The following is a 26,341-nucleotide window of genomic DNA, read 5'->3' as shown; positions in this document are numbered from 1 at the left end:
ATGGAGATTAGTCTTCCCTGTATGACCTCCCTGGTGTGGGGCTCACTTTTTCTGCCCCTTCTGCAGGCAGACAGCCTCCACCTTTCTGACATTCCTAACCTTTCTGATGCAGCTTCTCTCTACTTCGGTGTGGAGTTTGTTCTGCCAGTCTTTGGATCGCTCTTTGGTTCATGGACTTGGATGTGGATGTTATGCAGTTGAAAATATGGGACAGGGTGAGCTCAGGGTACTCTTACTTTGCTATTATTAATTTTTTAAATGTCTTATTATTTTGGATTTTTGAGACATGGGAAGACAGACTCATATTACACATGCACTTCAGGATTGGAAAGGAACTTTCCCACATTTGCTTCTATTATTTTATGTACTGAAACTCTCTTTAATGAGGTATAATTACATATAACAAACCTCAAATTAAAGGGTATACTTTGATGAGATTGAAGGTACAGGACCATGGTACAGCACCATGAAATCATATGCTTTCTCCCTAAACCTTCCATCATGATCCCTTTGTGTCTAATGTTAATGTTGCTTTCGAAGTAAGGACTACTTTTTTTCCCACGTTTTCACATATTGCCCAGGTGTCTGAAAGCTGGCATTGGGGTATCTCCTTTTCTAATAGTCTATATTCCCATAAGTTTTGCAGTCGGTTTACCTTTGGACTTCTGCTTCTATTGTATCTCTCTGTATGTTCACATACTCTGGTTGCAATACTTTAATGATGAGGTCTTCATCATCGCTTTAATTTTCACTAAATGGTATGAGCTGCAGTTCCACTTATGACAGAATGCACAGGCTTCCTGTGATATGTATTCAAGAGCAAGGCAGATATCCTGAGCACTTGAGCTGAGAATGTCACCCTGTCTTTTTGCCAGCCCTCTTCCCTTCCCTGCGAGACAAGAATCTCCTTTTGTTCACACAGAAATGTGGGTGAAGTCAGTAGAAAACATTGCCTTCTCTCCTCTTCTCTTTATATCTCAAAATCCTTGCCACTATCTTCTGCCTTCCCGTTCTCTGACTCAATCTCCCAGGCCCACTGTTCCACTCCAGCCATGATCAGGGTGTCCTCCAGCTGCTGGCCTCTGCCCTGTCCATCCCTCAGTGAGAAATCTGGAGTAGGATTATGCATTTCACAGGACTGGTCAAGAAATATGTGGTCCTCGGAGCCCTCCTGCACAAGGTTGCTGTCCGTGGAGACATGGCATCCTGAGGGAGGATCTGACTCCATGTGTGGCCTCCTCACTCATCTCCCACAGTCACTGCTGGTCCCTGATCCTTACCCACCATTAGAAATCAGCCATATGCTAGGGTCGGGTACCTGTCTATCTGACCCCAAGCACCAGGAGTCAGTGAATATTTCTAAAATAAATGAGCACAAGCACCCCATGCATCTAGATATAGGAAGTTACCATCACCCAGAAAACTCTCTTGGGCTCCTCTGCAAAAAGGGCGATCTTGCTACTATCCTCCACCACCGCGATTTCTGCTAGTTTGTTACTTGTGTGTATAGGAACCGCACTGTGTGCATTTGATGGGGGGTGAGAGTAGGTCCTCCTAGAAGCAAACACTGAAACAGAGACAGAACAGTGAAAGTACTATTAAGGGATATTAAGAAAAACAAAGTGGAGAGCGCAGGGTGAGCGGAGAAAGCATGCAGGCAGATCTGACACATTTTTAAGATATATAATCACCATACTCTGTCACCTCACACAGTCCTCTTCAAATTTCAAAATAGTTGTCGTATAAGGCAGTGAGATTTACGAGATTTGGGGTTATTTCCCTATAGTCTTATGTTTTCCTACATGCATTCCCTCTTCGGTACTTAATCTGTGGCCTCAGATGAACACTTTAGTGTGTGGATGCATCTGGGAGTCTATATGTAATGGAATATGATTGTCTTCATATCTCAGATGTAGAACTCTGATATACACATTCTCGTAATTATCTTTTTCTTTCTTTGTCTGGTAGGGCCTGAATCTTAATAGAATAAGTGTGCCTTTGTCTTCTTTAAAGTGGCGATCCCCAATCCCTGGGCTGAGGCGTTAACCGTCTTAGTTCAATGAACTTCTGTGACCATCTTTTTTTGATGATCATTTGTGTGGAGATATCTTAATTGAAACTGTGAGAAGGGTGAGTGATATTTCCAAGACACTTTGCAGATGCATTCTATATTCAATGTCTACTTTTCATTATGTCCTTAGTAACAAATATTACCCCTCTTTCACAGATAACCCATCTCAGGCTCTGTGTAGGTCCCACTGAGAATTGGTATTCTGGCTGAGATAGCAAGAACACAGGGAAACCCTCGGGATATTGTGAGAGAAGTTTAAGGAGATAGATGCAAAGCCGTAGTCAGGTTATGTCAGGGGTCCAGCAGGGGTGGCATCTGGGCATCCCTGAATTGTAGGTTTACCCAAGCTAAAGGCCAATGCAGGCACTCAGCTGATCTAGATCCTGTCTTCATTTTTAGTCTCACTGAAGGATATGAACTTAGGCAGACAAGCATTTCCTTAAGACCAAGTTAAATTTCCTATATATCCAGGGCATTTTTTTTCACCCATAAATATCCAGAACCTTCAGATAACGCAGGGAGACAACAACCTTTTTAGATGATCACCTAGGTGCACTTTGACAAATATGACATTTTGGAGAGGAACCTTGCATTGTGCACTGAGAGTGATCCCACATAGTAGCTCCGTGTGGAACTCATGCTCCCTGCTCAGGCTGTGGTCAGGAATGGGCTGCAACTGCATCTCACTGAACCCAGTACCCTCCCCTCTGCACTTCCTCAAACTCTGCTTACTGTCCTCTAATTTCTCAAATTTCTATTCCTGTGTGATTCAAGTTTCCCCCACTCCTTCACTGGTGCTTCCATTATGGTGACCACAAGTTCTGTGTCATATAATGCATGTGCCCCATTTCACACAGGATACCTAAGGCTCCTATACTTAGGGGTCCATCTCATCCTTCACAGAACTCAAAACATTGTAAAATATGCACCAGTACGCCTGATACATCTGTCTTTGTGTAAAAATCCTCTTTCTTTTTGACAGGAGAAACCTAAAGCTGACCTCATTACGGGGAAATGATACAGTTATTGAACATATGTCCTGAGAAACTTGAGATATGTTACAGAGTCCTCAGGCAGTTTTGTAGTTGAATTGCCAAGCCCTAACAACCATCTCTACATTTTTCCCACAAAGTGTTTCACGAAGTAGATGAATATGCTCTAGAAATCCCTAACCACTTCAGTTTATCTACCCAAATAGAGGAGGTGGAGGATGGGGGGGTGGTTCATAGCCCATGACGGGTGATGAAGGACTGTCCGTGGGGTTAGGGTTAGCGGTTCGGGGTTAGGATTAGATGGTTAGATTTAAAGGGTTAGGATTAGGGTTAAGGTTAGGTTTAGGGTTTAGGGGCTAGGGTTGGAGTGATGGTTAGGGTTAGGGTAGGGCTTAGGTGTTAGTGTTAGTATCAGCATTAGCTTCATGGTTAGGGTCACGGTCAGGGTAGTGTCAGGGTCAGGAGATAGGAGTTAGGATTTAGGTTTTATTGTTTAGAGTTTAGGTTTTAGGTTTGGGGGTAGGGGGTAGGTTTTCGTGGTTACTTGTTAGTGGTTAGGTTTTAGTGTTATGGTCAGGTCAGTGTTTGGTTTATGGTTAGTGTTTAGGATTTATGGTTTAGGGATTAGGGTTAGCGTTTAGTGTTCAGGTCTAGGGTTTAAGTTTATGGTTACAGTCAGGATTTGGATTAGGATTTGGGGTTTAGGCTTCAGCGTTTCGGTGTAGGGTTTATGGTTAATAGTGTTGCAGTTGGGGTTAGGGTAGGTTAGTGCCATGGTTTGGCTTAGGGATAGAATTTAGGGCTAGGATCAAAGTTAGGGTTTGGTTTGGGTTAGGGTTAGGGTTAGTAATTAGGTTTAGGTCCTAGGACATTGCAGGGGCTGAACCCACAGCATTGCAGTTGTCTCCCCAAAGGGCTGAGTAGAGGTTCCAAGGTCGGTTGCCTGTCAGGATTAGTCTTTTTGTTCCAATCCCGACAACTGTATGGGAGAGTGGTCTAGTAGGTCTCAGGAATATTCTCGGGCAGCTGCAGCCAGGTTTTTGAAATGACTTGGTGATGTTCCAGGTTCTCAGCCGAGTGATCCTGTATCACTTCTGGACCCCATGGCGTGGTGTTGTCAGACTTTGTTTTTGGGTCCGCATGGGTAGAGAGCCTTAACTAGGGTTATGGTTTGTCACAGGGACGTTGCCAGGACGTAAGCGACTCTCATTTCGTGATCTCCCTATAGGGCTGAATTGAGGACCCATGCGACGGTGTTTTTCAACTGTAGGGTTAGGGTTGAGATAGTGTTAGGATTCGGTTCAGGTTTCTGTTTAGGTTTAGGCATAAGTTTAGGGTTATGTTCCAGGAGACACCAGGCGCTGAAACCAGAGCAGTGCAGTTGTTTCCCCGAAAGTCTAATTTGAAGGAACAATGGAGAGTGCCGATTAGGATTATTCTTTGAGTTCCAAGGCTAGACAGCTCTATGGGCCACTAGTCAGGTAGGCCTCTGGAAATCTCTCTGGAGCTCCAACCGGTACTTCAAAAGGACATAGTATATTACATGTCCTATGCAGAGTGATGCTGCACCGCTTGTGTTCCCCAGGCATGTGGTGTTGTCATACGTTGTTATTGGGTCTAATACCGAGAGAGCCTTATCTAGGGTTAGGGTTCGGTCCAGTGACGTTTCCAGCTCCAAGCGAAACCAGTCTCGTCATCTCCCTCGACGTCTGAAGTGAGGGCCAATATGATGATGTGGAGCAATTGTAGGGTTTGGGTTCGAGTTAGGTTCGGTTTTGGTTGAGGTTTCTGATTAGGGTTAGAAGTAGGGTTTGGGGTTTGTTCCCAGGAGGTTCAAGGCGCTAAACACATAGCAATGCACTTCTCTCCCCGAAGGGTTGAGTTGAGGGCACAAAGGAGGGTGCCGGTCAGGGTTTGTCTTTGGGTTCCAAGGCCAGACAACTCTATGGGCCACTGGTCGGTTAGGCCTCAGGAAAACTTTCGAGCACCTGAAGCCCAGCCTTGGAAACGACATGGTGATGTTCCAGGACTATGTGAAGTGATCCTGCCCCACTTCTGGACCCCAGGCGCATGGTGTTGTCAGATTTTGGTATTCAGTCCCCATGGAAGAGAGCCTTAGCTAGGGTTAGGGTTTGGTCCAGGGACATCACCAGAGCTGAAGCAACTCCTGTCTTGTGATCTCCCTCAAGGGCTGAAGTGAGGGCCCTTGTGATGGTACGGGTCAAGTGTACGGTTAGGGTTCGAGACTGGGTTAGGTTTTGGTTGGCGGTTCTAGTTGGGGTTAGGGTTATGGTTAGGTCCCAAGAGGCTCCAGGCACTGAACCCACAGCAGTGTGGTTGTCTACCCAAAGGGCTGAGTTGAGGGCTCAGGGGAGGGTGCTGCTCAGGATTAGTCTTTGGGTTCCTATGCAGATATCTCTATGGGCCACGGGTTGGGTAGGCGTCAGGATTCCTCTCGGATAGCTGCAGCCGGGTTTTGGAAATAACATGGTGATGATCTAGATTATATGTTGAGTGATCCTGCACCATTTCTGCACCCCAGGCGCTTGGTGTTGTCAGACGTTGGTACTGGGTCACCATTGAGAAAGAATCTTAGCTTGTGATAGGTTTCGGTCCAGGGACATCGCCAGGGCCAAAACAACTCCAGTCTTGCGATCTCCCTCGAGAGCTGAAGTGAGGGCCCATGCGACGGTGCGGCTCAACTGTAGGGTTAGTTTTCGAGATAGGGTTAGGTTTTGGTTGAGAGTTCTGGTTAATGTTAGGTCCCAACAGGCTCCAGGCGTTGAAGCCACAGCAGTGCAGTTGACTCCCTGAAGGGCTGAATTGAGGGCACAAGGGAGGGTGCCCTCAGGATGAGTCTTTGGATTCCAAGGCCAGACAACGGTGTGGGCCAGTGTTCGGGTAGGCCTCAGGAATACTCTCGGACAGCTGCCACCGGGCCTTGGAAATGACATGGTGATGTTCCAGATTCTATGCTGAGTGATCCTGCACCACATCTGGACCATAGGCACGTGGTGTTGTCAGTTTGGTATTGGGTCCTTATGGGGAGAGAGCCTTAACTAGGGTTATGGCTCGGTCCAGAGACGACACCAGGGCCGAAGCGACTCCAGTCTCGTGATCTCCCTCAATGGCTGAATTGAGGGTCCATGCAACGGTGTGAGTCATGGGATAGGGTTCGAGATACCGTTAGGTTTCTGTTGAGGGTTCTGGTTAGGGTTAGGGTTAGGTCCCAGGATTCTCCCTGCGCTGAACCCACAGCAGTGCAGTTGTCTCCCTGAAAGGCTGAGTTGAGGGCACATGGGAGGATACTAGTCAGTTTTAGTATTTCTGTTCCAATTCCAGACAACTGTATGGGCCATTGGTCGTGTAGGCCTCAGCAATCCTTTCAGAAAGCTTTAGCCGGGCCTGAAAAATGACATGCTGAGGTTCCAGGTTCTATCGGGAGTGATCCTGCACTGCTTCTGGATCCCAGGCGCATGGTGTTGTCAGACTTTGGTTTTGGGTGCCCATAGGTAGGAGCCTTAGCTAGGGTAAGGGTTCCATCCATGGTTGTCGCCAGGCTGAAACAACACCACAGTTGTGAATTCAATGGAGGGCTGATGTGAGGGAACATGTGTGGCTGTGAGTCTTCTGTAAAGTTAGTGTGCTAGATACAGTTAGGTTTAGGGTGAGGATTAAGTTTCGATTCACCGTTAGGGTTAGGTCCCAGGTGACTGAAGGCAGTGACTCTACAGCAAAGCAGTTGTCTTCCTGAAGGCCTGAGTGCAGTACAGAAGGGAAGGATTTGGCTAGCATTAGTCTTTGGGTTCCAAAGCCAGACAAACATATGGCCCTCCCTTCGGGTAGGCCTCAGGATTCTTCTCGTGCAGCTGCTGTCGTGCTTTGCACATGACATGGTGATGTTCCACGTTTCATGCCTAGTATTTATGCACCGATTCTTGATCCCATGTATGTGCTGATGTCAGACTTTGTAAATGAGTCCCCAGGGGGATAGACACTTAGCTAGGGTCAGGGTTCAGTATAGGGAAGTCGCCAAGTCTGAAGCGACACCAGTGTTTTAAATTCCATGCAGGGCTAAAGTGAGGGCACATGCGTGGCTGTGAATCTGGTTTAGAGTTAGTGTGCTAGATAGGGTTAGGTGTAGGGTGAAGGTTACGGTTAGGGTTATGATTAGGGTTAGGGTCAGGTCTCAGGAGGCTCTAGGCACTGAACCCACAACAGTGGTGTTATCTCAACAAAGGGGTGAGTGGTGTCCCCAAGGGAGGGTGTCAATCAGGACTAGTCTTTGGGTTCCAAGGCCAGACAAATGTAAGGGTCACCCTTTGGGTAGGCCTCAGGATTCGTCTCACATGCAGCTGCAGTCGCGCTTTTGAAATGAGATGGTGATGTTCCATGTTCCATGTCGAGTATTTCTGTACAGATTCTCTAAACCGTGTGCATGCTGTTTTCAGACTTGGAATTGGGTCCGACAGGGAGAGAGCCTTACCTAGGGTTTGGGTTAGGTCCAGGGAAGTCAGCAGGAGAGAATCGAATCCAGTTTTGTGATCTCCCTCGGGGACTGAATTGAGGGCCCATGTGACAGTTCGGGTCAAGTGTAGGATTTGGGTTAATGTTAGGATTAGGTGTAGGGTGAGGGTTATGGTTAGGGTTATGTTAGAGCTAGGGTTAGGTCCCAGGAGGCTCTAGGCACTGACCCCACCACAGAGCAGTTGTCTCCCCGATGGGCTGAGTGGAGTACACAAGGGAAGGTGCCAGTCAGGATTAGTCTTTGGGTTCCAATGCCAAAAAAATATTGGGCAAGCTTCATATAAGCCTCAGGAATCCTCTTGTTCAGGCGTAGTTCTGCTTTGAAAATGACATAGTGATGTTCCATGTTCCATGTCGAGTATTTCTGCACCGATATTCTAACCCATGTGCATGCTGTTGTCAGACTTTGGAATTGGGTCCCCGTGGGGACAGAGCCTCAGTTAGGGTTAGGTTTCGGTCCAGGGGCGTCACCAGGGCAGAAGCCATAGCAGTGTTGTGAATTCCATGGGTGGCTGAAGTGAGGGTACGTGCGTGGCTATGGGTCTGGTGTAGCTTATTGAGGTTGATAGGATTAGGTGTAGGGTAAGGATTATTTTTAGGATTAGGGTTAGGTTTAGGTCCCAGAAGACTCCAGACACTGTTCCCACAGCAGAGCTGGTGTTAACCCGAAGGGCTGAGTGGAGTACACAAGGGAGGGTGCCAGTCAGGATTAGCCTTTGACATCCAAGGCCAGACAAATGTATGTGTCACCCTTCGTGTAGGACTCAGGATGCTTCTCGTGCAGCTGCAGTCGCACTTTGGAAATGATATGGTGATGTTCCACGTTCCATGCCAAGTATTTCTGCACTGATTCTCCAACCCGTGTGCGTACTGGTGTCAGACTTCGGAATTGGGTCCCCGAGCCTTAGCTAGCGTTAGGGTTTGGTCCAGGGAAGTCGCCAGGCCCGAAGCAACTCCAGTTTCCTGATCTCCCTCGAGGGCTGAATTGAGGGCACATGGGAGGGTGTGGTTCAATGTAGGGTAGGGTTAGATATAGGGGTAGGTGTAGGGTGCGGGTAATGGTTGGGGTACCGTTAGGGTTACGGTTAGGTTCCTGGAGGCTCCAGGCTCTGAACGCACAACAATGTAGTTGTCTCCATGAAGGGCTTAGTGGAGTGCTCAAGGGAGCGTGCCAGTCAGGATCGTCTTTGGGTCCAAGGCCAGAGAAATATATGGGCCACCCTTCCCATAGGCCTCAGGAATCCTCTCATGCAACTGCACTCGTGTTTTGGAAATGACATGGTGATGTTCCACTTTCCATGCCGAGTACTTCTGCACTGATTCTCGAACCAGTGTGCATGCTCTTGTCAGATTTGGACTTGGGCTCCCATGTGATAGAGCCTTAGCTAGGGTTATGCTTCAGTCCTGGGACATCACCATGAATGAAGCGACATCACTGTTGTGAACTCCATGGAGGGCTGAAATTAGGAACATGCGTGGCTGTGGATCTGGTTTAGAGTTAGTGTGATAGATAGGGTTAGTTGTAGTGTGAGGGTTATGGTTAGGTTACAGTTAGTGTTTGGGTTAGGTCCCCAGAGGCTCCAGGCACTGACCCCACAGCACAGCAGTTGTATCCCCAAATGCTGAGTGGAGTACACAAGGGAGGGTGCTGGTCAGTATCAGTCCTTAGGATCCAAAGGTAGAGAGACATATGGGCCACCCTTCGAATAGGCCTCTGGAATCCTGTCGTGCAGCTGCAGTCACGCTTTGGAAATAACATGGTGATGATATATATTCCATGCCAAGTATTTCTACACCTATTTTCGAACCCTTGTGTGTGCTATTGTCAGATTTTGGACTTGGTTCCCCATGGGAGAGACACTTAGATAGGTTTAGGGTTTGGTCCAGGAATTCCACCAGGGCCGAAGCAACTCCAGTGTTGTGAATTCCATGGAGCTCTGAAATCAGGGCACATGCGCAGCTGTGGGTCTGGTGTAGAGTTAATGAGATAGATAGGGTTCAGTGTAGGGTGATATTTATGGTTAGGGTTACTGTTAGGTTTAGGTTTAGGTCCCATGAGACTCCAGACACTGACCCCAAACAGAGCAGGTGTCAACCTAAAGAGCTGAGTGTAGTACACAAGGGAGGGTGCCCATCAATCTTTGTATTTGGGTTCCAAGACCAAACAATTGTATGGGCCACCCTTTGGGTAGGCCTCAGGAATCCTCCCGTGCAGCTGCATCCGCACTTTGGAAGTGACATGGTGATGTTCCAAGTTCCATGCCAACTATTTCTGGACCAACTCTTGAACCAGTGTAAGAGCTGTTGTCAGACATTGGAATTGGGTCCCAATGCGTACAGAGCCATAGCTAGGGTTAGAGTTCGTTCCAGCGGTGTGGCCATGGCTGAAGAGACTCCAGTCTCGTGATCTCGCTGGAGAGCAGAATTGAGTGCCCATGCAAGTGTGCAGGTCAAGTGTAGTGTTTGGGGTAGACATAGGGTTAGGTGTAAGTTGAAGTTTACGATTAGGGTTATGATTAGGGTTAGGGTTAGGTCCTAACCCAGCAAGCTCCAGGCACTGAACGCACAGCAGAACAATTGTCTCCCCGAAAGGCTGAGTGTAGGACACAAGGGAGGGTGCCTGTCAGGATTAGTCTTTGGGTTTCAAGGCCAGGCAAATGTATGGGCCACCCTTCGGGTAGGCCTCAGGAATCCTCTTGTGCAGCTGCAGTCGCACTTTTGAAATCACATGGTTATGTTCCACGTTCCATGCTGAGTATTTTTGCACCGATTCTCGAACCCTTGTGGTTGCTGTTGTCAGATTTTAGAATTGGTTCCCCATGGGGAGAAAGCCTTAGCTCGGGTTAGGGTTCATTCCAAGGAAGTCGACAGGCCTGAAGCAACTCCAGTCTCATGATCTCCCTTGAGGGCTGTGTTGAGGGCCCTAGCAAAGGTGGGGGTCAAGTATAGGGTTCAGTTAGAGATAGGGTTAAGTGTAAGTTGAGGATTATGTTTAGGATTACGGTTAGGGTTAGTTTTAGGTCCCAGGAGTCTCCAGGCACTGAACCCACAACAGTGCAGTTGTCTCCCCGAAAGGCTGAGTGGAGTACATAAGGGAGCGTGCCGGTCAGTGTCAGTTCTTAGGATCCAAGGTCAGAGAGATGTTTGGGCCACCCTTGGAATAGGCCTCAGGAATCCAGTCGTGCAGCTGCAATCACACTTGCAAAAGACATGGTGATGTTCCATGTTCCATGCCGAGTATTGTTGCACCGATTCTCGAACCCATGTGCGTGCTGTTGTCAGACTTTGGAATTGGGTCCCCATGGGGATAGACACTTAGCTAGGGTAAGGGTTCTGTACAGGGAAGTCGCTAAGGCTGAAGCGACACCAATGATGTTAATTCCATGGAGGGCTGAAGTTAGGGCACATGTGCGGCAGTGGATCTGGTTTACTTTTCATGTGCTAGTAGGGTTAAGTGTAGGGTGAGGGTTATGGTTAGGGTTATGGTTACAGTTAGTGTTAGGTCCCAGGAGGCTCTCCATCCATGTAGTTTCAAATGGCAAGATTTTATTCTTTTTGATGGCTAAGTAATATTCTATGGTGTGTGTATGTATGTATGTGTGTGTATATATATGTGTGTGTATATATATGTATATGTATATATATGTATGTGTGTATATATATATGTACATATATACATATACACACATACGTATATGTATATACATATACGTATGTGTGTATATACATACACACACACATATACATACTATGTATATATATATGTATATATACCACGTCTTTATCCATTCATCCATTGATGGATATTTGGGCTTTTTCCATACTTTAGCTATTGTTGATAATACTGCTATAAACTTTGGGGTTCACGTGTCCCTTCGAAGTAGCATATCTGTATCCCTTGCATAAATACCTACTAGTGCACCTGCTGGGTTGTAGAACAGTCCTCTTTTTCATTTTTTGAGGAACCTACATACTGTTTTCCACAGTGGCTGCACCAGCAGTGCAAGCCAGTGCACCAGCAGTGCAAGAGCTCCTCTTTCTCCATTTCCTCACCAACATCTGTTGTTGCCTGCGTTGTTAATGTTAGCCATTCTCACAGAGGTGAGGGGGTGTTTCATTGTGGCTTTAATTTGTATTTTCCTGATGATGAGTGATTTTGAGCATTTTTTCTGTGTCGGTTGGCCATCTGGATGTCTTCCTTGGAGGAGTGTTTGCTCGTGTCTTTGCCCATTTCTTCACTGGATTACTCGTTTTTGGGTGTTGAGTTTGGTATGTTCTTTATAGATTTTGAATACTAATCCTTTATCTCATATGTCGTTTGCAAATATCTTCTCCCATTCTGTTGGTTGCCTTTTAGTTTTGCTGATTGTTTCCTTCTCTGTGCAGAAGCTTTTTATTTTGATGAGGTCCTAATAGTTCATTTTTGTTTTTGTTTCCCTTGCCTCTGGAGACGTGTTGAGTAAGAAGTTGTGGACACCAACATTAAGAGGTTTTTGCCTGCTTTACCCTTAAGGATTTTGATGGCTGTCTATCTTACATTTAGGTCTTTCATCCGTTTTGAGTGTCTTTTTGTGTGAGAAAGTGGTCCGGGCTCATTCTTCTGCATATCACTGTCCAGTTTTCCCAGCACACTTGCTGAGGAGACTGTCTTTATTCCATTGGATCTTCTTTCTTTTGGTCAAAGATCAGTTGGCCATACATCTGTGGGTCCAATTCTGTGTTCCTATTCTGGTCCATTGACCTGAGTGTCTGTTCTTGTGCCAGTACCGTACTGTCTTGATGATTACAGCTTTGTAATACAGCTGGAAGTCCAGGATTGTGATACCTCCTACTTAGGTTTTCTTTTTCAAGATTGCTTTGGCTATTCAGGGTCTTTTCTGGTTCCATACAAATTGAAGGATTGTTTGTTGTAACTCTGTGGAGAATGCTGGTGTTATTTTGATAGGCATTGCGTTGAATATGTAGATTGCTTTGGGTACTATTGACATTTTAATAATATATGTTCTTCCTATCCAGGCGCATGGAATGTTTTTCGTTTTTGTGTGTTTGTCATCTTCAATTTCTTTCATAATCTTTCTATAGATTTCAGTGTATAGATTTTTCACCTCTTTGGTTAGATTTATTCCTAGGTATTTTATGGGTTTTGGTGCAATTGTAAACGGGATCGATTCTGTGATTTCTCTTTCTGTTGCTTCTTTGTTTGTGTACAAGAATGCATTAATTAATTCTGTGCATTAATTTTATACCCTGCCACTTGGCTGAATTCATGGATCATTTAGCAGTTTTTTGGTGGAATCCTTTTATCAAGAAAGGATGCTGTATTTTGTCAAAAGCTTTCTCTGCATCTATTGAGTGCATCATGTGGTTCTTGTCTCTCTTTTATTAATGTGATGAATCACATTGATTATTTTGTGGATATGGATCCAGCCTTGCATTCCAGGTATAAATCCCACTTGGTCATGGTGGATAAAGTTTAAATGTATCATTGGATCTGGTTGGCTAATATCTTGTGGAAGATTTTTGCATTCATGTTCATCATGAAAATTGGTCTATTCTTCTCCCTTTTAGTGGGATCTTTGTCTAGTTTTGGAATCCAGGTAATGCTGACTCATAGGAAGAGTTTGGATGTTTTCCTTCCATCTCTATTTTTGGGACAGCTTCAAGAGAATAGGTGTTAACTCTTCCTTAAATGTTTGGTAGAATTCCCCTGGAGAGCCATCTGGCCGTGGGCTCTTGTTTTTTGGGAGATTTTTGATTACTAATTCAATCCTTTACTGGTTATGGGTCTGTTCAAATTTTCTATTTCTGGGGCGCCTGGGTGGCTCAGTCGGTTAAGCAGCTGACTTCGGCTCAGGTCATGATCTCGCGGTCCGTGAGTTTGAGCCCTGCGTTGAGCTCCGTGCTGTCGGCTCAGAGCCTGGAGCCTGTTTCAGATTCTGTGTCTCCCTCTCTCTCTGACCCTCCCCCGTTCATGCTCTGTCTGTCTCTGTCTCAAAAATAAATAAACGTTAAAAAAAATTAAAAATTTTCTATTTCTTCCTCTTTCAGTTTTCACAGTTTGTATATTTCTAGGAATTTGTCCATTTCTTCCAGATTGTCCATTTTATTGGTATATAATTGCTGATAATATTCTCTTATTCTTTTTTATATTTCTGTTGTGTTGGTTGTGATCTCTCCTCTTTCATTCTTGATTTTATTTATTTGGGTCCTTTCCTTATTCTTTTTGATCCAACTGGCTGGTGGTTTATCAATTTTATTAATTATTTCAAAGAACTAGCTTCTGGTTACATTGATCTCTTTTACTGTTTGTGGGGGGGGTTTTGTTGTTTGTTTTTGTTTTTGTTTTCAGTTTTGAAAGCATTGATTTTTGCTGTAATCTTTATCATTTCTTGTCTTCTGCTGGATTTGGTTTTTATTTGATGATCTTTTTTCCATTACTTTAAGGTATAAGCTTACATTGTGTATCTGAGACTTTTCTTCCCTCTTTAGGAAGGCCTGGATTGCTAAACTTCCTCTTATGACTACCTTTGCTGCATCCCAGAGGTTTTGGACTGTGGTGTTATCAGTTTTATTGGCTTCCATGTACTTTTTAACTTTCCCTTTAACTTCTTGGTTCACCCATTCATTCTTTTTTTTTTAATTTTAGTTTTTATTATTTACAATTTACATCCAAATTAGTTACCGTATAGTGCAACAGTTATTTCATGAGAGGATTCCTTAGTGCCCCTTACCCATTTAGTCCATCCCCCCCACAACCCCTCCAGTAACCCACTGTTTGTTCTCCATATTTATGTGTGTGCTTCTTTTGTACACCTCCCTGTTTTTATATTATTTTTGTTTCCCTTCCATTATATGTTCATGTTTTGTGTCTTAAAGACCTCCTATGAGTGAAGTCATACGATATTTGTCTTTCTCTGACTACTAATTTCACTTAGCATAATACCCTCTAGTTCCACCCATGTAGTTGCAAATGGCAAGGTTTCATTCTTTTTGATTGCTGAGTAATACTCCATCTCTCTCTCTCTCTCTCTCTCTCTCTCTCTCTCTCTCTCTCTCACACACACACACACACACACACACACACACACACCACATCTTCTTTATCCATTCATCCATCAGTGGACATTTGGGCTTTTTCCATACTTTGGCTATTGTTGATAGTGGTGCTATAATCATGGGGGTGCATGTGTCCCTCTGAAACAGCACACCTGTATCCCTTAGATAAATGCCTAGTATTGCAATTGCTGTGTTGTAGGATAGTTCTCTTTTTAGCTTTTTGAGGAGCCTCCGTACTGTTTTCCAGAGTGGCTGCAGCAGCTTGCATTCCACCATTCATTGTTCAGTAAGATGTTCTTTAGTCTACAAGTATTTGTTATCTTTCCAAATTTTTTCTTGTGGTTGATTTCAAGTTTCATAGCATTGGGGTCTTAAACTATGCACGGTATGATCTCTATTTTTTTGTACTTGTTGAGTACAAGTAAACATAAAATTATTTATGTTTATTTATTTTAGAGAGAGAGAGACACAGCATGAGCGGGGGAGGGGCAGAGAGAGAGGGAGACACAGAATCCAAAGCAGGCCACACGCTCTGAGCTGCCAGCACAGAGTCTGACACAGGGCTCAAACTCACAAACCATGAGATGACAACCTGAGCTGAAGTCAGATGCTTAACTGAATGAGCCTCCCAGGCACCCACTTTAATGAAATTTTAAATGACACCGTTCAAAGTGCACTTGCTACCTTGCAAACTCAGAGAGAGAGAAAGAAATGTGAAGAATCAGGAAGTGGTTAAGAGTTGGCTGCTGAGTTTTACCGTAATTTGGCTTTGGAGGGTTTTTGTTCATTGGGTGAAGTGAGCACAGCATATTTGCCTGCCATTTACCACAATAGACAGTGGGCCTCTGGGAGCCAAAACTCTGTCTGACCAATGAGCTGGAATTTTACTAGGACCGCTAAGATGAGATTTGCTATTTCAAGGACTAGGAGTTATCTTTTATTTTCACAACTCGGTAATTATCACATCATTCAACTCTGCCCTCCAAGATATGTAGAAAATACCCAAATATAGTTGAGAGAGAAAGGGTGATAGCCAAAGTGTATAATCCTTTCCCTTTAAAAAATATGTTTAAATTATGCTTTATGATTTTTTTTTTAATTTTAGTGAGGGGGCATGCAAATGGGGGAGAGGGGCAGAGGGAAAGAGAGAGAATCTTATGCAGGATTCACACTCAGTGTGGAGCCCAACACAGGTCTGGATCACATGATCCTACAATCATGACCTGACCCAAAATCAAGAGTCTGATGCTCAACTGACTGAGCCACCCAGGTGCTCAATAGTCTCTTTCTCTCTGAATGCTGAATAGTAAATTTTCAACGTGAATGGGGGATAAACAGGCATACATACATACATACACCACTAAGAAAGCCATGAGTTGTTAGACATGAACTATTTTCCATCATCTTTGTCTTCTAGTTATATTCATGCCTCAAGGTGTCTGTTGATTGCAATGCACAATCTTGTTGTGTGAGGTACAAATTGTTGTGTGATCAGTTTTCCGTGAAAGTCTTTTCTCATATCTGTCTTAACCACAAGATGCAAATGTTGAATTTGAGGATGTAGAGCTAAGAGCCTTGAGGTCCAATAACTGTCAACTAGAAGTTATATTTTCTGTTGGAGAGAAATCCCCATATGATGGCAATGACTTTGCATTGGTAAGGGAAAGAATACTTTCATGCCTTCATGGTTCTTGCGCTTTTTCTGTCTCACCAAAATCAAGACTCAGGTCATGTGCACGTTTATCAAGAAAACACCTTTTTTTTCCAGAAAATAAAAATGCCCTGGAAGACAAGTGTAATGCATTTGAGGCCTGTGAAAGCCACAAAAGAAGCAAAAGTCAAACAGCTGAAGGAGAAAGCACATAACCTGGAAGAATTCTATGAACAAAGAAAAGTGCCTACAAAAAAGTAAGATGGGGGCGCTTGGGTGGCTCAGTCGGTTGAACGTCCAAATTCGGCTCAGGTCATGATCTCACGGTCCATGAGTTCAAGCCCCATGTCGGGCTCTGTGTTGACAGTTCAGAGTCTGGAGCTTGCTTTGGGTTCTGTATCTTCCTCTGGCCCTACCCAACTCGCACTCTGTCTCTATCAAAAAATGAATAAATGTTAAAAAAATTTTAGAAAAGATGTTCATGTGAGAACTGTCACAAGGACAGGATTGTATGGGAGAACATGGCAGCCAGTAGAGATAATTGTATTTCTTTTGGAACTGGGTCCAGAGTATTTTTGCCCAATGCATTCAGTAGAATTGGACCTTCCCTTCCTACCTTGCTTTCTGTAACGTAACCTGCATTTTCCTTTCTGTCCTAAGTGCTTGTCACACATTGTGTCATGTTTTGAGGGCAGAAGAGGGAAGGTACCATCATTAATAACTTTAATACCTGGATCCACTCTGGATCCACCTACACTGTCCTATAGGTTTTAATCGCATCACACTGTTTTGTCACCCAGCAATTAGGTCATTTTTGTTCAGCACCAGAGATGGGTCAAAAATGTGTGGGGACGGGCGCCTGGGTGGCTCAGTCGGTTAAGCGTCCGACTTCAGCTCAGGTCACGATCTCACGGTCCGTGAGTTCGAGCCCCGTGTCGGGCTCTGGGCTGATGGCTCAGAGCCTGGAGCCTGCCGATTCTGTGTCTCCCTCTCTCTCTGACCCTCCCCCGTTCATGCTCTGTCTCAAAAATAAATAAACTTAAGAAAAAAATTTAAAAAAAAAATGTGTGGGGAAAAAAAATGAATTATCTTGCTCAAGAAACAATGGAAGTTGCTTTCTGGAAAGTGGGTAGGGGTACCAGCAGTACTGGATCCCTGCATCCATTCTGCCAGTGAGATTGTTCACTGCAGGCCCAATCCCTAAGAAAGTCAAGTTGTTTCCTGTCCCCTGATTTTTTAAGTGTAACTCTTCTGAGTCTTGGCCAAAGCCCGCAGCTTCACTAGGGCTCATCTTTTCTGGCCACCCCGAACTACACTTGTTTACTTCTAAGTCTGTGCCCATAAAGTTGTTCAGCTTCTTTGCCATTCAAATGTATGCCCCCCACATCAATGATGAGTCCTAGGGAGTTTGGGTCCAACTGCCAGGCTGGCTTCGTCCTGGGCTTCCTTCTTCCCCATCTTGGTCTTGTGTGTCTTCGTGGGGTTGTCAGATACTTGGTGCATTCAGTCACATGTTTCCTCCTTTGTACAGTATTTCCTTTTGTTCTCAGGAGGAGATGGGGGACTTTAGAGTCCCTCACTCGTGTTGGAAAGGGAAGTCTTCTCTTCCCTGGAGACTCACCTTTATGTTCGTCCTTCCCATAGCTGGGGTTAGGGCTTGCTCTGTCTCACTGGCATCTTGTTTTTGTTAACTCGTAAGCTCTTTCTGTGAGTGGGTACAGAACCCTGACCACCTCTCTATCTTCAACCCCTTACAACAGAGCCACTACATTACAACCACTCCAGCAAGCATTTGCCGACAGACTGCCTGAGAGGCCAGAAGGAAACACATGTGCCTTTCTCTGTCTAGTGCTTTTGTGTCATTTTCTAAGAGATTTTCAATTTTGCATGTGATTCTTGAGTACATCAAGTGTCAAGTTGAAACCATCTCAATCAACACCACAAAGAAAATAGTCTGAGGGCAACACAGCAACCCAGCTTTGCCAAGCATTGCCTTTTGCTGCCTTCACTGTCCATGGAATGACTCTTGTTAAAGTAGATTTGGCTCCATGAAGTTGAGAGTTTTCCACCTGAAATCTCTTTCCTGGAAGTAAACCCAGACTGTCTGACAGTTCATATCAGGTTGTACGTCAGGAGATAATGTTGTTCTAAGATTGGCCTTTTGAAGGTGGAGGCAGGGGTTGCAGTCCTGAACGCTAGCGATGTCTGGGAGTGAGCTGCAATGTTAGTGAAACCATATTCTGGAAGGTCATCTTTCAGGTGATTGCCTGTGTCATGGTACAACTTCTGGACTGAGAATCAGGGCTCCCCATGGAGGTGTAAGACTAGTGATGATCCCCCTGCTTCATCCTAATGGGTACAGTTGGTCAGATACGGTTTTTCACTCACTGATGAAATGAGTCTTCACCATATCAAACAAAAGACCAACTCTGGGAAGGCGCAAAGTACAATGTTATTTGATGACTTTATGATAAAGGAGAGGAAACAAGAGAACTAGAAAGACAGTTCCAATAGTAAAGATGCGGCGGCAGACAGAAGTTGAATTTTCTTGAACTTAAATGGGGTGTCCACTTCATTTCTCTGATTGGGTTGTCAGTCTGTACATTTATGGGAGAAGTTGGGGAAGGGATATTTGCATAGGCCTTCAAGAGTGCTGGGAGGTAAAAAGGGGGAACTTCTGGACCTTGTTCCTGACTGTGTATGTATCTTTCCCATCTTAGGAAGCTGAAAATGACACTGTGAACTGGCGGCAAAGAAGAACCAGCTGGCAGCTGCAGGTAAAACTTGAAAATAGGTACATAAGGGGCGCCTGGGTGGCTCAGTCGTTTAAGCGTCCAACTTCAGCTCAGGTCATAATTTCACAGTCCGGGAGTTCGAGCCCCGTGTCAGGCTCTGTGCTGACAGGTCAGAGCCTGGAGCCTGTTTCAGAATCTGTTACATCTCTCTCTGTCCCTCCCCCACTCATGCATGTGCTCACTCTTTCTGTCTCAAAAATAAACATTAGGAAAAAAAAATAGCTACAGAAGAAATAAACAAGTACAAGTGAGTTCAGCTAGTAATTACCAACAGCTCATGAAACCGCTGTTCATTTTTTGGTTTTTAATCTTTTTGCAATGTTTAAAGTCAACATATGCATAGAGCATTAACAGATAAAAAAGGTAAGTTTTACAAGGAACAAAACAATTAAGTTTCTAAACATTTGCAGATCTCAAGTAGTGGCCAGACTGTGTGGAAACTTTGTCCATACTAACATTCCTCGGGGGTGGTGTCAATTGTCATAATCTGTAGGAAAGCAGTGTGTCGTACAATGAATCATACCCATCAACATGGTAGTGCCATTGCATGGCCCTTGTCTTTGCAACCCTGGGAAACATGGTGAGGATATAAGTTACAGAAGAATAGATCTTTATGATAAAAGACACTTGTCACATGATGAGTTAGAGAAAGATTGAAAGTGGGAAGGAATTCTATGAACTCTGAACCCTACAGGCATGGAATAATGAGTAAGGAAAGGATGTAACAATAGCTTTGATCCTACTGTACATTGATAATCATGGGCAAAGTGTTTCATGTGTAAGAATAAATTGTATCAGGGGACAGATATGAGGTTGGTGGGAACGTGGGCAGCTTATTTAAAATCATACCCAATATTGGGCCTTATCTGACAAGAGCAATTGTAACTCACAGGCAACAAATTGAACAAACACGGGAACAGTAACCTGAGTTCTGCCTGACATACTGAACCCTTAGCACCTCACGCAGGTGAGTGTAGTGGCCCTTGGAATCCCTAACCACGGGCTTTTCATTGTTGGCTTTTTCAGCTCGCAGTTCATGAGAAGAATGCTCAGGACAACTAGGTAAGTGTTTTCTTGTTTCCTCCTCTTTCTTTGGTGCACAGTGTGGCACCACCTTCCGACTGAAGGTGGATGTGTTTTTTCTCCCCCAGATCAAGACTCAGATCTGGGACAGGGAGATGACAGAGCAGGGCAGGGAGGTCGCTTACTTGAAATACAGGTGTGGTCATTTGACTTGCGTTTTGATGGGTGTTTCCAGGGATGACGCCTGCACTGTTTGTTGTCTAGTAGACGACGTGGTGTTGCAACTCTTATAGAAGTCCATTATTTTTCTGTATGCAAGCCTGGACGAGATGGAAGCAAAGAGGCTGCCTGAGGGATACACGAGGCAGAAACCAATCACTGCAAGAACCCTCCAAAGAGAGGTAAGAAGCACGTTGTGATGTGCCCCAGTCTAATTTCTGCTGTGCAGCCTGTTCCTGTGTGTGATCATCATGTGGTCTGGCAAGAGACACAAGCACTAAGGACGGCAGGTGGTCTGAAGGGGTGACAGAAGGGTGTTCTCCTCTGGTGCCACAGACAGTGAGGCACTTGTCCCTGTGACTGGCGGAGCTCATGCCCCTCCTCTGACGGTGACCCTCCCACCTCCTCTAGCATCCCCCTGTCTGAAGAGCCTGGAAAGGATGACAGGACATGGGCCTCATCCTTCTTCCCACCCAGACACAATGTCAAGACTTTAGTTTATTTGAGGAGAAGCTCATTTATTCACTAGTTTTAACAGTCTTTCTTTTTGTTTGTTTTGGGAACTGTAGCCCTACATCCCTCCATTCAAGTTCCATAAAGCTTAGCTTATTCCTCTGATGGTATCAGTGCAACTCTGCAGCTTCACTGCTAACTTCTGACAGTTTTCCTTTTCTCAATAGTGTCAAATTAGTCTTTTCTTATATACTAACTGCTCTCATGTGGAAGGCAGCTTGTAGATAAGCTGGGAGATTGAACAATTTGCCTGAGTCTGAAGAAATGCACCCTTCTTGAGGACTCATTGAGGATATACACCAAACCAGGATTCTCAATGTTATTCTTTTTTGTTAAATTTATTTATTTTGGTGACTTTTTTTTTTAATTATTTTTGGGACAGAGAGAGACAGAGCATGAACGGGGGAGTGGCAGAGAGAGGGAGACACAAAATTGGAAACAGGCTTCAGGCTCTGAGCCATCAGCCCAGAGCCCGACGCGGGGCTCGAACTCACGGACCGTGAGATCATGACCTGGCTGAAGTCGGACACTTAACCGACTGTGCCACCCAGGCGCCCCAAGTTTGTTTATTTTGAGAGACACACAGACAGAATGCCAAGCAGGCGCCACACTGTCAGTGAGGAACCCAACGCTGGGCTTGAATTCGCAAGCTTGAGATCGTGACCTGAGCCAAAATTAAGAGTCGGATGCTGAATCCAAGCATCCTCAGACTAATTCCTGATCTGTAATGAAATCGTGATTTCCCATGATGTATACTGAGAAAACTGTTTTACTGGTGAATTCTAAATTGCTAGTTGTGCCTGACCTGTCCACAGTTATGTGATTAATTATGAAACAACATGAACTAGAGCACCGTGAGGTCTTTATCAAGGTGAGGGGACGGTTCTCCCCCTTATCCTTGGGGGTCACCTGAGGCATGTGGGATACCCTCTGCCTCTGGTCAGGGACCTGACTGTAGGGAAAAGTTTAAGATATTTGAGGAATGAGTTGAGGGATTGTTTTCATTCCGCACAGTCCTCTAAAAGCAGAATAAACCTCTGTCCCTTCTAGGGTCTTTAGTAGATAGAGAAACTGCTGAAACCTCTGTGGGTTACAGCAGCTCTGACTGTACCAAGAATGCAGACAAGGACAAGGTAAATGCCAGGGCCATTCTCAGTTGTAAATCTTTTGGGAAACCCTCATCTTTATGTACAGCACGCTCTCCCTGCCTTGTCTCATTTTGTTTGTTGTGTGATATGTCTGTTTGTTCTTTCTTTTCCAAATGCACACTCATAACCCAGAAGCCCAGGCTTCTCAATTTTTAGTCTGTCAGCTTTGTGTGGTAAGTTTAGAAGCCAAAAGCGCTTAGAGACGGAGTACCTTAAGGTTTTTCCGTGAGTTTCAGGAAATAATGAGAGGAGGATGACTGCACACTCCAAACAGAGGTCTCCTGGCCTGGGTGACCCCTTCCAGACCTCACCTCTGTGGGAACAGTGTGGCTGCTGTGTCTTCCTTTCTTGATTCTGGCTAGGAGATGAACCTGTTAGAAACGACATCATGACTCCAACTTTTTATTATGTGCCCTGTGCCATTTAGAGCGGTCATAGAGAAAGCCAATGTCATCACTCATCACCTTTCCATCTTTGTTGGTAAATGACTTGTCTGGAATCCTCCAGCTATACCTTAGGTAAAAATAGTTTGAACACTGTGTCCTTCAATTGTGTTTCTATGAGCAGTTTCTGGTTGTGTCCCCAGTCACTGTTAGAGCTGATATAGTCTCATGACACATACCAGTTTTATACCCAAACACTTGCATGAAATCTGTTATGTGAATTTCTCCCTCTTTTCTTCCATTGCACATAATTGTTCTGTGTCCTGTAGTATGCTTAAAGTCAGAATTCCCTATGAATTAAGATGAACACATCTGAGCTTTGTAGACATTCACCACAAGTAACTCGTTCTTCACAGAAGACTCTCCTTCCCCTGCAAGATTCCAGGCATCCTCCACTCCCCAGAGGTCTCTGAGGCCTTTGGCAACACTTCAAGAGGGAAGACTCCTTTCTCAGGGAGAAGAGCAGAGGAGGCACAGTGAGGGTCCGGCTGCAGAACCTTTTGCCAGGAGTGGCTGTGATTCCATGAGCAGAATATGAGCCGTGTATTCCCACTCATTTTTTTGTGTTCTTAATATAGCAAAAGCAGAGCACCTGGAGTCACCGTAGAGGAGGGATGCAGGGTGAACCTGGACATGGATGGCTGCCTGTCTGGAGAATGCTACTTCATTAGTCTGTAATTACTTCCGTTAACCCTCTAGGACAGGACCCTTGCCATTTTACTTCCACAGACATGGGCAGTGATGTGTGGTGGGAGTAGGTTAACCTCTTGCATCTACTACCCCAAGCTGTAGGTGGTATCCAGTGGCAGGGACAGAGTTTTCAGGTACTGATGCTATTCTCTTGGATCCTGGTGGCAGAGAAGGTGGCAGGTGCTGACACATTCTTCTCTGGGTTACAGCTGCTTTTGGTATTGGTTCTTTTGTCTGGAATATGGATGTAGCTTCACTTCTGTTCTGCAGGGCAGTCTGGATCCTGGGGACCTCCTCCGTTAACTGGACGATTCTGCATGCCCTACCCTGGAGACGCCCCGCCCCCATGGACTATTAGGCACATACACCTCCTGAACCTTGGCAGCCCTGGGGCCACCCGAAACCCCTCCACCTGCAACACTTGGTAAGACGATCTGAGCACTAGGAGTTGACTTGTAAAACACACTCACCTTATTTTGTTGCTGTTAGGTCTTGGGCCAAGGTGCAGTGGCGGTACCAGAGACCATTGTGATGCAAGGGGAATGTGTCTGCTGCCATTACCACAATCCTCAAGTTTCTCAGGATTTCATCTTTGTCATTTCCCCCATCATGGGTGGGTACAGGAGTCTCTTGTGGAGAAGGAATGGGGCCGTATGCAGAAAAACAGACATAGCGCTTCAGCAGAAATTCCCTGTACACAGTCCACGTGCTGGGATCTGTAAGGCATGAGGCACAATGTAACGTATGTCCATCTAGTTGTGCCCCCAGCCATCCATAGTTGTTCGATGAGTGATGAATACATCTGAATCAGGGCTTTTAGGGGGTCTTCATCAAGTTATAAGGGATGGTTCTTCAAGTTCTTCTTGGGGATCACTGGAGTCATGTGGGATACCCTGTGCGTGTGATTTGGGATCTGACTGGGGCAAAAAGTTTAAGTTTGAAGTATCAGGGGAGGGTCTTTTGTTGTTTTTGATCTCCAATCTACTCAAATCAGAATAAACCTCCATCCCTTCTAGGGCTTTTTGCAGGTCCAGAAGTAGGTGTCACAACCAAGAGTGACACCGACACTGGCTCTGCCAAAACTGCAGAGAAGCACAAAGTAAATGCTGTGGCCATTTTCAGTTCTAAGTCTTTATGGACCGCCACATCTTTCTGTACGGGACACTCTCCTGCCATTGTCTCTGGTTTGTGTGTCGTAAGGTATGTCTGCTGTTTTTGTTCTTTCCCCAAATGCAAAACCTTTACCGCCGAGTCTACAGGCTTCCCTGTTTTCCAGCTGGCATCTGTTTGTGGTAACTTGAGCAGCTAAGCGTGCCTAAAGATGGGGACCATAGGGCTTTTCCAATGTGTTCCTGGAATAAATCAAGGAGGATTACACCACCCTCTACTTGGAAGTCTCCTACTTTGGCTCATTCTCTGTGGATCTCCTCAATGTGGAATCATTGCTCTTGCTGTTTCTTCCTCTCCTGTTTCCTTCTGTCGAGGGTTTTAACATGGTCAGAAAAATCTGTGGGTATCCTTACAATTTCAAAATGCGAACTGCCTTCACTCCAACTTATATTTTGGTATGTGTCATTTAGAATGGTCTTAGACAAAGTCAATTTCATACCCATCAGCATTTTGGTAAACATGCTGTCCAGAATCCCTTCAGGTGTGCCCTGGGCAGAAACACTCTGAACTATAAGAGGTGGCATATTTGTGATAGAAAATATGCACTGAAACTTAAGTTGTGAAGAGAAAAAATCCAAAATTACCTGTGTGGCAAGTCCCCACGGTGTCCTTCACTTGTGTTCACATGAGCACGTTCTCTCGTGTCCTGTGTCACAGGTACAGCTAAAACATGGAAACTTACACCAGACATCAAAGTGCATTTGTGTTAATTTTGTCTTTTAGAATTTCAGCTCATTTTTCCAGAGAACACAATTACCCTGTCAAATATACTGTACTTAAGCTAAGAAGTACCTCTGAATTCAAATAAATTAGCTGAACCTAACTAACATGTATAGGCCAACTAACACGTATAGGCTGCCTGTTTCTCTAAGAGCATGCTTTCCCAGGTCCTCTGCAGGCCCTCAGGAGATCCCCATCTCCCCATGTGTCTCTGTGCCCATGGATAGCAGTTCCAGAGAGGAGGAGACCCCATTCTTGGGACAGAAGTAGTTTGGGCACAGGCAGAGCTTTGAGCTACGAGGGCTATGATTCCGTGTGTGGACACTGGAATTGTCATTCCTTCTCATTCTGTAGTTCTTCACAACACAATAAACAGCCTCTGCGGTGGAGGGGATGAAGGGTGGAGTGTGATCCTGGACATAGTTGCCTTCCTATCTGGAATATGCTACTTTGTTAATTTAGTATTCAGCCTATAAATCTTCTAGGAAAAGGGCCCTTGCTGTTTCTATGTTTCCAGACACGTGGGGACACTAGTTTATTCCAATCACATCCATTCCTCACCTCAAAGCTGTAAGTGGAACCCAAAGTATGGGTAGAGATTTTGGCGCTGATGTTGCCATCTTGGAACCTGGTGGTGGGGAAGCTAGTAGGATATGAGCACTACTTCTTTGGGTTTCTGCTTTTTGCTGGTGTTGGTGCTCTGTTCTGTCCTATGAACATACCTCTCATTTCTTTTCCGCAGGCTATTTTGTATGCAAGAGTCCTGGTCCTTTCCCAGGATCGCCTTGCAGGCTGTACCCCAGGGACCACCCTTCACCACCAGTCATGGGCTATAGGCCACATCCCCCTCCTCCACCTACTCTATTTGTTAAGATGACCTGAACTGGATGAGTGGCTGGTAAAGTATATTCATCTTCTTCATGATTGACTTTGTGGCAATGATGTAGAGACGGTTGTGAGTCTTGGCAATCCAACCACAAACTGCCTGAGGACATGGTAGCATATCTCAAGTTTCTCAGGACATACATACAATGGGCAATGTCATGTCCCTGTAATACAGTGAGCTATACGTTTCTCTTGTCAAATGAAAGAGGATTTTTTACACAAAAGCAGACATAACAGCAGTACTGGTGCATATTTTGGAGATACAGTGTTTTGGGTTCTGTAATGAATGAGGTGCACCCTAACTTTTAGAGCATCAGGTGTCCTGTGTGAAAGAGGGACATTCATTAAATGATGCAGACCTTGTGATCACCAAAATGGAAACACCGGTGAAGGATCCAGTGCAAAAACGGGGGAACCTTGAATCATACAGGAATAGAA

At 45.0% G+C, this 26,341-nt stretch overlaps 1 long non-coding RNA gene across 1 annotated transcript in view; it reads left to right on the top strand.

The window, feature by feature from the left end:
* LOC111558030 overlaps positions 1-25,939 on the top strand; it is a 100,248-nt gene extending 74,309 nt beyond the window's left edge. The window contains exons 7-11 of the long non-coding RNA XR_006600180.1: positions 16,415-16,554; positions 19,018-19,074; positions 19,985-20,516; positions 23,399-24,328; positions 25,761-25,939. This is a non-coding gene — a long non-coding RNA (uncharacterized LOC111558030). The remainder of the gene's footprint in view (positions 1-16,414; positions 16,555-19,017; positions 19,075-19,984; positions 20,517-23,398; positions 24,329-25,760) is intronic.
* Positions 25,940-26,341: the final 402 nt, after the last annotated feature.

Source organism: Felis catus, chromosome B4 (assembly GCF_018350175.1).
Source record: "Felis catus isolate Fca126 chromosome B4, F.catus_Fca126_mat1.0, whole genome shotgun sequence".
In the NCBI taxonomy this organism is placed as follows: Eukaryota; Metazoa; Chordata; class Mammalia; order Carnivora; family Felidae; genus Felis; species Felis catus.
Note: the sequence above shows the minus strand (reverse complement) of the source record. Positions and strands in the feature narration are given on the sequence as shown.